Source organism: Chiloscyllium plagiosum, chromosome 18, assembly GCF_004010195.1.
Source record: "Chiloscyllium plagiosum isolate BGI_BamShark_2017 chromosome 18, ASM401019v2, whole genome shotgun sequence".
NCBI lineage: Eukaryota > Metazoa > Chordata > Chondrichthyes > Orectolobiformes > Hemiscylliidae > Chiloscyllium > Chiloscyllium plagiosum.
The window spans coordinates 40,648,342-40,660,886 of record NC_057727.1 but is presented as its reverse complement, the minus strand read 5'-3'; the positions used below and the strand labels follow the sequence as shown (position 1 = coordinate 40,660,886).

Below are 12,545 nucleotides of genomic sequence, written 5' to 3'. Positions count from 1 at the left end.
CACATATATTTTGTGGGGTGAATTTGTACTTGCAGGGTTACTTTGTACTTTGTTCAAAAACTGCATGAATTCATGTAAAACTCAGTTATCTCATTTTTTAGATAAGAATCAATCTAAACATGGCAGAGACAGAGAACATAGGGGGCTAACACCTTCAACATATTGTCTAGCTATCACCATTGTTAACAGCTAACCCGAGAATGCAACTTTTTAAAAAAAAGGTTTTGTGATTTACACATGAAAGAAGTGAAACTATCAATGTATTCTAACAGATGAAGGGCTTAAAAGACAATCAATTTTTCAATGTATAATTTCAGTTACATCATACTGTAAATTTTTGTTATAAATTCTGTGTGTTAGGATTGAGCCCTCCACTATCACCTGATGAAGGAGCGTCGCTCCGAAAGCTAGTGTGCATCCAATTAAACCTGTTGGACTGTAACCTGGTGTGTGATTTTTAACTTTGTACACCCCAGTCCAACACCGACATCTCCAAATCATGACTCTATGATTAGACCTTCCATATCCTTCCCTCTTCCCTGCTATATTTCGGAGAGTTTCCTTAATGTCAGGAATTGGTTGGAGGTTCTCTGTCACAATTCTTTCAGCCACTGTCCCACTCTGGCAGACTCCACAATTTATGATGATTCTATAAATATAAAATATATCTCTAACCTTATACTTGTCACCATGCACTTCACTCCCATTATCGGAAAAGCAGTGAGCACCTTCAGGATAGTTTTTCATTATGATCTTCATTTTACTGAGATTTTCAAAATCAGAATTGATCAATATCAGTGTGGATTCTATTGTGAATGGTCAGTGGTTTATTTTTTTTTAATTCTACTGCTGTTAATAGAAGATGCAAACTTTAAACTGTGAATTAGTATGAAAAATATATTTTCTTATATGATTTTTTTTCCCATTGTCACCACTGATGAACATGTAATGGTTCTGAAGAGGTTGATGTTCATGGTACATCAATTCCACTCATTTAGCGATGTCACACATTGGAGACGAGAAATTCTACTCTAGCTTTCAGAAGGAGCAGATATATCAACCTCCTAAGGTACTAGAAATTGTGCCTGGTCAAATATTGTTGTACTTATTTCAATCATGCAATAATCCTTCTTGGTAGATAAGAACAATGCCCCTTTGTAGATTCTCTATACTGGTGTATCCTTCATGACTGGTCACTAGATAGGCCTAATCAAAGGAGATTCGGTGTCAGCAAATTACCTCAAACAACCCAAATCCAGTACCACATATTGATGGAGGTGGCAAATACGGCAAGGTAGCAAGTATGGTCTTCTGGGAAAATGCCCCAAATGCAGCTGGAGTAATTCACTAGCTTCTCCTTTGCTGTTCATTCCATAGCATCTGCAATGGAATGTGTACACATGTAACATAGTAAAAATGAATATTTTATGTTTTACAATTAAAACTAACAGTATTTATACACAAATCCAAAATGTAGAGATACAATAAATGACTTTGCTGCAGTTGAATTTATATAGTAATCACCTTCTTAAGGAAAATGTGGTACTTATCCATCTTGCTCAAGGTGCATTATTATTTTATATCCACTGTTCCACATGATTTATTGCCACCTAACTTACAATATTGCAGGGTTCCCACTTCTCCAAAGAAAGAGCTCCATCCTGATCATTCCCAAAATAATATTAAGGATATGTTTGCATTTTTCTTTTGTGTTTATCCAATGATTTTTAGCAAGGATTTATTTAAATCTCACATGATAGACTGGGCACTAAGAACCAAGGGATCCAAAGGCAAGAGGCAAGTTATGTTCAAACTTAGTTCAGTGGGTGGAATGAAAGATGAATGGTCAACATGAGTGGAAAGGAAGGATATATTTCCATGAACAGGCCAAAAAGAGAGGCGTAGATTTAAAGCGATTTGCAGAAGGATTAGGAGGTAATTGAGAAATGTTGTCACACATAAGATGGTGAGTGTCTGGAGCACTCTGCCTGAAAGGGTGATAGAAGCAGAAACTCTTCCGCATTTAAAAAAAAGACATCTAATTAATACACCATTACCTTCAGAGTAATTGCCTAAGACCAGAGAAATGAGATTATCCTGGTTAGCTCTTTTCTGGCCAGCACAGACAGGATGGACAAAATCGTCTCCCTTTGTGCTTTATATTTTCTGTATTTTTCTTCTGCAGGTTCTGACATCAAAATAGATTCTTTCAATTTTAAAGTGACTGAGTATTTTGTGCTTCAAATTTACCACAATTATTGTGGCTTTCTATGCAGGAACAATGGTAATATAGTTCATATGAATTTTTAAACAAAATCTGAAGTATGTATGGATGAAAAGCATGAATGTTTGGTAGTGTACATGACCAAATCAGTTAATCAGAGAGTGAATTCCAATGAATTACAATGGATTAACTGAGTTAGCAGTGGCATACAGTGAGGTTTGTGATAATGTAAAACAATGAATTATATGATTGTGCAATGGACAGAATGATATCTATGGGAGCGTAATAAGAGTTTGACCTCTTCTGTAGTGCAATGGATAAACTATGTTTTATGGGGGAATGAGTTTTGTGCTATTGTAAAACAATGGGTTATACATTTGTAATGGACAACATGCATTATAAGATCATGAGTTTATCTCAAAGACTGAAGAAATTCTGAAAGAAATTTGGAAGCAATGCGAGCTATTTGGAAGCTATTTAAATGTTATATTAAAAATGAAATTTAGCTAGAATTTTTCTACCTCTAACACTCTCATTGATGACACAGACTTGGAACTGTTTTGCGAGACACCTACCTGAACATCATTGTATAGTCATAGAGTCATACAGCATGGAAACAGACCCTTTGGTCTAACTTTTCCACGCTGACCAACTTTCCCAAACTAAACTAGTCCCACTTGCCTGCACTTGGCCCATATCCTTTCTACCTTTCCTATTCATGTACCTATCCAAATGTCTTTCAAATGTTGAAATCTGCATCTACCACTTCTTCTGGCAGTTCATTCCATATTAGGTGAGACAGTGGCCTAGTGGTATTATCACTGGATTATTAATACAGAGACCCACATAATATTCTGGGGACCCCCAGGTTTGAATCCTGCCACCGCAGATGGTGGAATGTGAATGCAGTAAAAATCTGGAATTAAGAGTCTACTGATGACCATGAGTTAATTGTTGATTGTCGAAAAAATACATCAGGTTCATTAATGTCCTTTGGGAAGGAAACCACCATCCTTACCTGGCCTGGCCTGCATGTGACTCTCGACCCACAGCAATGTGGTTAACTTTTAACTGCCGTCTGGGCAATTAGGGATGAGCAATAAAGGCTGGCCCAGCCTGTGATGTTTACATCTCACAAATGAATAAAAGACAAAAAAAACGCCCTCTGTGTGAAAAAGTTGCTCCTCAGGTCTCTTTTAAATCTTTCTCATCTCAGTTTAAAAATATGCCCCCTAGTTTTGATCTCCCCTATCCTTGCTATTCACCTTATCTACGCCCCTAATGATTTTGTAAATTTCTATAAGGTCATCCCTCAACCTCTTACACACCAGTGAGAAAATTCCCAGCCTGTCCAACCTCTGTTTAAAAGTCAGCCCTCCAGTCCCCACAGTATCCTGGTAAATCTTTTCTGAAGCATCTCCAATTTAATAAAATCCTTCTTATAGAAAATGCAAGGGAAATATCATTTGGTAATTGTGTTAACTTCAAAGCAAAATAACAGAAGTGGTTGATCTTAAATAGCCTCTAATAACATTACTCCCAAAATAGTTTAATACTCCATCTCATACTAGTTCAGTTTTACAGTAATTGGTAACTTTTGAAATAATATACTTTTACAGCAATGATACCCATGGAATTGACAAAAATACATTTACTGCTTTGTGATACAAATGCATGAAGACATTTTTGAAAAAACACAATTCAAAATGTTTTTATTTTAACTTTTGTACTAAATATCTCATGAAGATATTGAATAAATATCAGAAAATGTACTATATTCAGCAAAGATTCTTCTATCTATTGATTTTTTTATGTTTATTTTGTGATTTCAATTATTTGGCAATGGTTTTATTTAGTAATGTAATTGTAAAATATTATAAAGTGGCATGTTTAGGAATATATTATTAACCTATAATGATTATTAAGATATACAATTAGGGTAATGTGATTTCAATTCAGGCAGCGCAGAAATTATAAAATTTTAAAAATATTCAACTCATTGTTTATTATTCACCATCATATCTTTACAGGACTTCTTTCCTTTATTATTATTATGAAGTTGATGAAAAATGTTCATGTTTTCCTAAGTCATGGTGTAATTTTTAAGAAGTATAATTCACTATTTTTTACATAATAGATTATTTGCAACAAATATATTAAGGACCCTATGCTACTCCAGATCTCTTTCCACTAGGGAGACATATTAATTTTCAGGGCCATGTTATGAATATGGAAAGAAGGCTTTTATTATACATTATACCTGGAGCAGTGGTTGGAGTCTGATTAAGGTGAAGGATAGAATGAAGGGCAAGTTAAGGTATCCCCTCAGTTGAGAGGTTTTGTAGTAAGTTGCAGGAGTAAGCTGAAAGAAAGGGAATGCATATACAACTCTGCATCAATTGTTCTGTCCTGAAACTTTGTTATCCATTCACTTATGATGATCGTGTTGTGTTATATCAGAGCTAAGGGTGAGCTGGCTTACTACAGATGGTATGCAGTCAGTCAAGTAAGCATTGGTTTGAGTTCAATGAAATAGAGCTCTGTGATCTGGGATCCTGGAGGCTACAATGTCTCGAGGTAGGATGGGTCAAAATGTGTGGTAAGCCACAATCCTCCCTGCATCATCTGATAGTTTCACTCCATTTGCAGAGTTTGTATGGGGTAATGAATTCTGTCTTAAAACCATAAGATGCAAGAGCAAGAGTAGGTCATTTAGCCCAACAAATCTGCTCTGCCATTCAATGACATCATGGCTGATTTGATAATCCTTATCTTCACTTTCCTACCTTTTACCTATAACCCTTGATCGCCTTACTGAATAAAGATTTATCTGTGTCAGCTTTGAATATACTTAATGGTCGAGCCCCAATAGGCCTCTGCATGAAAGAATTCCACAGATTCACAACCCTAAGAGAAAAGGAATTCCTCCTCATCTGTATTTTAATCGTGCCACTCCTTCTGAGATTGTCCCTCTGGTCCTAGACTGTCCCACCTCTACCCTGTCAAGTCCTGTAAGAATCTTGTATATTTCAGTAGGGTTGCCTGTCATTCGTCTAAATTCCAAAGAGTACAACCTCTTCACCAGTAGTCCATCCTGGTATCAGCTGAGTGATCATTCTCTGGTTTGCCTTTAATGCCAGTGTAGCAGTCCTGAAATAAGGGGCCCTATATTCCAGCTGTGGTCTGACTTGCATAATTTTATACTCCATTCCTTAGTCTGGTTTCTCTTCTGGCCTGTTGTAGAAGGAAGTCATGAAACTTAGCCTCAACCCCCCACTTCAATTTGTTCTTATGCATCCGAAAAATCTTAAGTCATTTTTTATAATTTACATAGGCTTTTTGTAGTCCATATTATTGTCTTTGGCTGACTTACTTTCACAGGCAGTGGAGAGGCGATCTGTCTGAACTGAAAAAGGACAAATAAAAAGTGTTAGACGTAATAAACATGATTTTTGATGTATGACACAATTGATAGAAGGTTCAAACTTTCAATCTCACAAAAGGTTCTTCAATATTTCTATTTCTTTGTATTCTAAAATTGATATTTATCCCATCATTGTGTAATATCTGGACAGTCCCAGATAGAAAATTCTATCTGAGTTCTGATTTCTTTAAAGCCAATTACTCCCATTAATGAACCTGTTCATTTTGATGTAATTTATTTTCTTAAGAACATTAAAGCTCTAATAGATGTCCAACTCTTCCTGAAAATCATTAAACTAACTTGAATCATTTGTTAAACAACTTTCTGGGCAATGGGCATAGCGTGCCTTCAAGTGGATGAGAATTAGAATCCTGACAGTGTGGATGCAGGCCCTTCAGCCCAACAAGTCCACACTAACCCTCCAAAGAGTGACCCACCCAGATCCATTATTTGCCTCTGACTAATTGACCTAACTTGCACATCCCTGTACTGTGGGAGGAAACCAGAGAACCTGGAGAAAACCCGCACAGACACAGGGATAATGTGCAAACTCCACAGACAGTCACCCGAGGCCGGGATCAAACCCAGGTCCCTGACGCTGTTTCACAGCAGTGCTAACCACCGAGCCACCATATCACCCCTTGAATTTTCTTCAAATCCAAGGTAACCTTGACATTTGATTTCAACTTGGGATCTTTGTTGCACACAGTGCTGGTGTCTGTCAGACATGGAAAGAAAATAATGTTATTTTTCACCTTCTATTCCAGCTGGAAAACAGGTTTTAAGTTTTATGTCATGTCGCAGTTGAAGATCTCTAGGGAAATACATGTATAGTCAAGTCAATTGTAGTGTTTTCTGCGAGAAATGTCCAGAACAAGATATGTATTGCTTCTGCATGCATTAGGAAAGCAGAACAGCAGTAATGCAATGAACAATCATCTGTAAATCACACAGTGTGCAAGTAAACCTATTTGGAGATCTCCTTGACTTTAATACCAAAGGACATGTGGAAATAGATGAAGCTACATTTATCTGATCTCCAGAGTTTTATAAATAATAGCTTTTCTTAAGCCTTGGTATTTAATAGTTTTGAAATGCAGAGTTGCATTCTTACAATGTACTTGAATTTATAGAATTATATGTGAAATGTAAAACTGCAAGCACGGTAATTTTATCACTAAGATACCACTAGATATATATTTTAACCAGAGAATGCGAGACTCAAAGTTTATGGGAATTGTTCTGAATGTCACATACGCATTGTAGTATAATAATGATGATTTATAAGGTCATTTTATGAACACTACAATCATTTCCAGAATGCCAACATTGCATCAGGCTTCTACCTTTTTGTCAGATAGGCACTTTACTCTGTCAGTACTTCCTGGAAGTAGCTATTATAATTTGTATTGTAAACTGAAATAATAATTCACATAAAATATGCAGAGGTGATTGCAGATATGACTGATGAATGTATTACAACTTTAGTGCTGTTCTTGTGCACAAAACTGACATGATAAAAAGGTATTGTAAAATAATACAGGCTCTTAGCGTGTTTTAATGTTGGGAGAACCTACAAAGCACAGAATTTGTATAATTGTTCTCTTCTTACTCCCTTAAACAATTCACTGTTCATTATGTATTTCATCTAAATCGACTTGTTTCATGGCTAAGATATTATTCATGCTTGTAATATACTTTCCACTAGAATTGAGCTTGAATCTTTGGGGTTAATTTTAATTTTTGTAGGTGTTAAAATAATAGTTTGATCATGACTCATAAGGCCTTAAGTTATAGGAGTGGAATTGGGCCATTCAGCCCATCAAGTCTGCTCTGCCAGTTGATCATCTGATAGGTTTCTTAACCCTGTTCTCCTGCTTACTTCCCGAAATCTTTGATCCCTTTACTAATCAGGAACCTATCTGTCTCTGTCTTAAAGACTCTCTGTGACTTGGTAACTTAAGAAATAATTGAATTTTCATTTCCCATCCAAGATTGCCCATTTTGTGCCATTACAAAAATTAGTTACTTTCCTGTTTCATTCTTGTAGTAGTGAATACATAAGAAAAATTCTCCATAAGATCATACCTGTAGGTTGTATAATATAGTCTAAATACCTGGCTTGTTTAACAATGACAATGAAATGGTATCTGTGATCTAAATAGCAGATGGTTTCATTGAGTTCATTAGAAAAGGATCATGTTAAATTCAGAGTTGGTTTGTTCAATTTCTCAATGAATACAATGAAGCAATGAATTATACCTTGTCTGAAATGTCTAATTTGACATTATTCGCTAGATAGATTCAACGTTTGCATGATTTCTTGAACAAATTAAACAAATGTCATTTCGGCAATCTTCTATCCTAATTGCTGAATGCATAAAACATTGGCTTGTCTGATAATTGAAGAGAAATTGTTTTTGACAAAGAAATGGTTAATTGTCAAGAATTGTCAGACATGAGGGAAATTATATTTAAAACTGATGAAGGGCTTTCCATAACAAAGCCTCTATGGGAAAAATAAAAGGTGGTTAGATAGGGGATGCAGTTGAAGCACAGTGAGCAAATTTTAACCAAATTAAATTCTGCAGAGGAAAGTAAAAAGGAACATATATTTAAATACCATCTCTCACATGGATGAATCATCTCAAAATGTTTTCAGTCAGTTAATTAATTTTGAAGTGCACTGTTTTTGTCAGTGAATGGAGCAATCAATTTACCTATCACAGTACCTTATGCCAACACACTGGAACAAGAAGTCAGTACCACCAATGTCATCATTGTATACAACCTGCACAATTCGGGGTTGGTTAATTCAGTTGGCTGGACAACTGGATTGTGATGCAGAATGACACTAACGCAGGTTCTATTCATGTACTTGCTGAGATTAAAATAAAAGGTTCCACTTCTGAACCTCTTTAACCCAATCTGAGGTATGGTGATCCTCAGGTTAAACCACCACCAGTCACCTCTCCCTCTAATGAGAGAGCAGCCCTGTGGTTTGCAATGGCTATGTCAACATTTTTGTTCTGCTGAAATGTTCAGAACACATTTATTACAATATAAAGTTTGGTATATGCATTTACTTATAATGTTTTTGATTTTTTTTTCTCACATCAAAATCTTTAACAAGCTGCCTCAGTCTATCCTATCCAGCATCAATATGGAGTGGCTATTGACCAACTACTGCATTCCTGATGCATCATTCATTCTAATGCAACAAAGTATAGCACTGAAGTGGAGAACTGTAATTGGGTTAGAGAAATGAGGTGGTGATGCAGTGAAATATTAGATTAGATTAGATTACATTACAGTGTGGAAACAGGCCCTTCGGCCCAACAAGTCCACACCGACCCGCCGAAGCGCAACCCACCCATACCCCTACATTTACCCCTTACCTAACACTACGGACAATTTAGCATGGCCAATTCACCTGACCTGCACATCTTTGGACTGTGGGAGGAAACCGGAGCACCCGGAGGAAACCCACGCAGACACGGGGAGAACGTGCAAACTCCACACAGTGGGTCGCCTGAGGTGGGAATTGAACCCGGGTCTCAGGCGCTGTGAGGCAGCAGTGCTAACCACTGTGCCACCGTGCCGCCCACAAATATGTTCCTTGCCAATTCCATGCCTGAAACTTTCACTCTCCTACTCCTCGGATGCTGCCTGACCTGCTGTGCTTTTCCACCACCACCTTTTTCGACTCTGGTAAAAGACTGTTAAGGGATTACCTGCACAGCACTGGAACCAGTAGTTGGTGTTGTTGACTGACCACCTGCACTTCAGTCCATGGAGTTGGCAATGAACATATTGCACTGCATCACCACAGCATATCTCTAACCCAATTATAGTTCTCCACTCAGTGCTATACTTTGTTGCATTAGAATGAATGTTGTTAATCATACTAATGCTGCTGCCAGGACATTTTGTGTACAGGGCAAATTTCTGCAGTGCACATTGCTACTACTGACTGGTGGTGGGGAATGTGGACACTTATGAATGTGATTCTGGATTAGTGGTGCTGGAAGAGCACAGCAGTTCAGGCAGCATCCGACTCGGATGCTCAGATGCTGCCTGAACTGCTGTGCTCTTCCAGCACCACTAATCCAGAATCTGGTTTCCAGCATCTGCAGTCATTGTTTTTACCTACTTATGAATGTGATGCCAATCAAGCGGAATGTTTTGTTCTGGTTGGTATCAAGCTTCTTGACTGTGGTTGGAGCTGCACTTATCCATGCAACTGGAACATGCCCCATCACACTCCTGACTTGTGCCATATAGAAAATGGAGAGGCTTTGGGGAGTTTGAAGGTGAGGTACTCACTGCAGTATTCCTGGTTCTGACTGTTCTTATAGCCACTGTTTTTGTGTAGTGAGTTGATGTTGAGAGTAAGAGGGGGCAAGTTTCTTGTTTCTTGCTAGTTCTGCTGCTACAGAACTTATAGACTTTGTGTAATTCTTAAACAGAACTGCATTTTATTTCTGGAAGTCTTTCTGTTTTGTGAGGAGAACTTTCTGTCTGAGGATTTTGTCTCTCAGAGGCCTTCTCAGGGAATTCTGTTTTAAAGTATTATGTAAAGAATCTTGAGGGAGCTGCTATTATAAAACTGGCACATCATGTTTCCATATTAGATGCTCAGTTTGTCAAGCCAGGAGAACAGTCCTACTTATTTTCTTTTAATCAAAGGAATTAACTTTTAACTGTCACATCCATCAATTTGGATGGTTCTGGATATCAGTTTGAGTGAGCCTCCAGTTTCTTGCCTATAGGGGATCCGTTGTCAGTGCATTTCTCTTTACATTTGAAAACATGCACTGAATTATCAAAAGGTCTCTTCAGATTTCTTCATGTGATACATTCAGTCAAGCCCCAGTACTAGCTCAAGCCACAAGGATATAATGACTTCAAGAAGCCATTTTGTAGGTTTATTTTTGTCCATTTTTAAAGGTTACGTTAGGTTTCTTTATATACTTTAATTACAAAAATAAGAAAATTACTGGAATGTGGACAGCTCATCTCCTGAAAAGAAAAGTCAGCAAGCTGACAAGCCTGGAAGGTGCCAATGACAGCTGTAATACACTATGGGTAGGCAATGGGTAGTGAGAATTCCACCCCTCCGTGGCGACATTGGACCTTCACAGTGGGTGCTGCCAGGGAAACAGGTAGACCCACAAAGGATAGATTCTGAAATGAGGTAAGTCAGGGGGCTTGGGCAGGAAGTTGTGTTTTAAAGTATAGGTAAGTAGAAAGAAAGAGGGCTACTATCTTCTTAGAGTTTCCCTTAAAAAGATCGGACTCCCTCCTTCCTGCTATTTTAAACACTAAAAAAGAATGCCCATTCCTACCTGTCCATGCCAACTAGTTTAGAGTTTGGGCATCATAATATTTATTTACAATTGGCGGGCAGGCTGCTGATTCCATGCCAAGCCAGCGTTTGTGTTATAGTGGGAATATTGTAGACTAGCCACCCAACTTATCATATGTCCCATTCCCACTGAAGACACAACTGACGAGGACATGAAATATGCAGCCCATAGTCATATTATTTACAGAATATATTGAGGCAGCTTTCCTTAACATAGCTGGAACAAAGTATGAACATGCACTATTTGTGTTATTTGGTCTCATGCTCTGGCCACCTTGCTAACTGCATGAACGGGGTTCTGATCATGGCTTCAGATTGCCTGGTCAATTTTCATTGTAGATTTAAGTTGAATAAAAATGTAATTTTTGGAATCTAATCCTCAAAAATGTGAAATATGTTGAAATTTTTCAACTGTTTTATCCGAAAACAAAACATCATCTTAAAGCAGACTTTACGAAAAGCTAAAGAGATTAGAATATCACTAATAATTAGAATCATTCTTGCTAGTCGGTGAAAGAGGAACAAGATAAATCTCATCAGTGTCATACTCAGAGTGTGATCGAGTAAACAAATTGTTAACGGAAGTAAAATCGTGAGACAGTGAACATCTTGAATTATTGCTCACTTGCACTTTCAGATGTTGCAATAATTGACAAGTGCAGTGTAAGTTATTTGAAATTTCCAAATAGAATGAGATCGTGGTGTTTCACTTTCAAAGTCACTGTGCTAAGATACCTATTCAGACCACCAATTAGAGATAATATGAAAAAATACATGCAAGAAATCTAAAACCAAAATAAAAATTCTTGCATATGCTAGTCAACTGGTATCTGAAAAGGAAGAATGAATTGATATTTCAGATAAAACTCTTGTTCAGAGCACAAAAAAAAAATTTCTTTACTCTGTCTTGCATTATAGTCGCTCCTTTATCAACCAATGCTCAATAAATTATACTTAGCATCACATTGATATTAGAAATACATTTTCATGGTTGTACATAAAGAATAGATACCTAATCTGTAGACATCCCATATCCTGATTGCAGTCTATGTCTTGATCCTTGGCTTTCTGTCACACCAGCCTCAAATTGTGACACATGTGTAGTCACTGATTACTTCTTACTTGTGGTGCAGGGTAAGATAATTACAGAGCTCTGGTGTGACAGATGTCTGGCAGAAGGAGCTATGAGAAGTGACTGTTGTGAGTAATAGAACTGCCATTCTAGTCTACGTTATTCGATCTACCTGTCTGGAGTGGATGGCTCTTCGGTAATTGGACCAGGTCACCCAACTGTTTTCTGCATTTGTCCACAAGTAAGTCTTTTCTAATCTTTACCTATTTCTCAGTCCTTGTGGTTGTAAAATATATTGGTGCTGTGAAAGTTGTGCTGTGCAGTGTAGGTTGGTCCAATTTTTATTGCTCCACATTTTGTGTTTACTAATGATGAAACTATTTTGAATTTGACAATGGCTGGTACTAAATTAAAAGAATCATCAAAATATTCTGAAAATAAATACGCTTAATAAGTG

The 12,545-nt window shown here is 37.3% G+C and overlaps 1 long non-coding RNA gene across 1 annotated transcript in view; it reads left to right on the top strand.

Annotated features, from left to right (window-relative positions):
- Positions 1-12,545, top strand: part of LOC122559067 — a 43,246-nt gene that overhangs the window by 10,542 nt on the left and 20,159 nt on the right. The window contains exon 2 of the long non-coding RNA XR_006314326.1: positions 961-1,069. This is a non-coding gene — a long non-coding RNA (uncharacterized LOC122559067). The remainder of the gene's footprint in view (positions 1-960; positions 1,070-12,545) is intronic.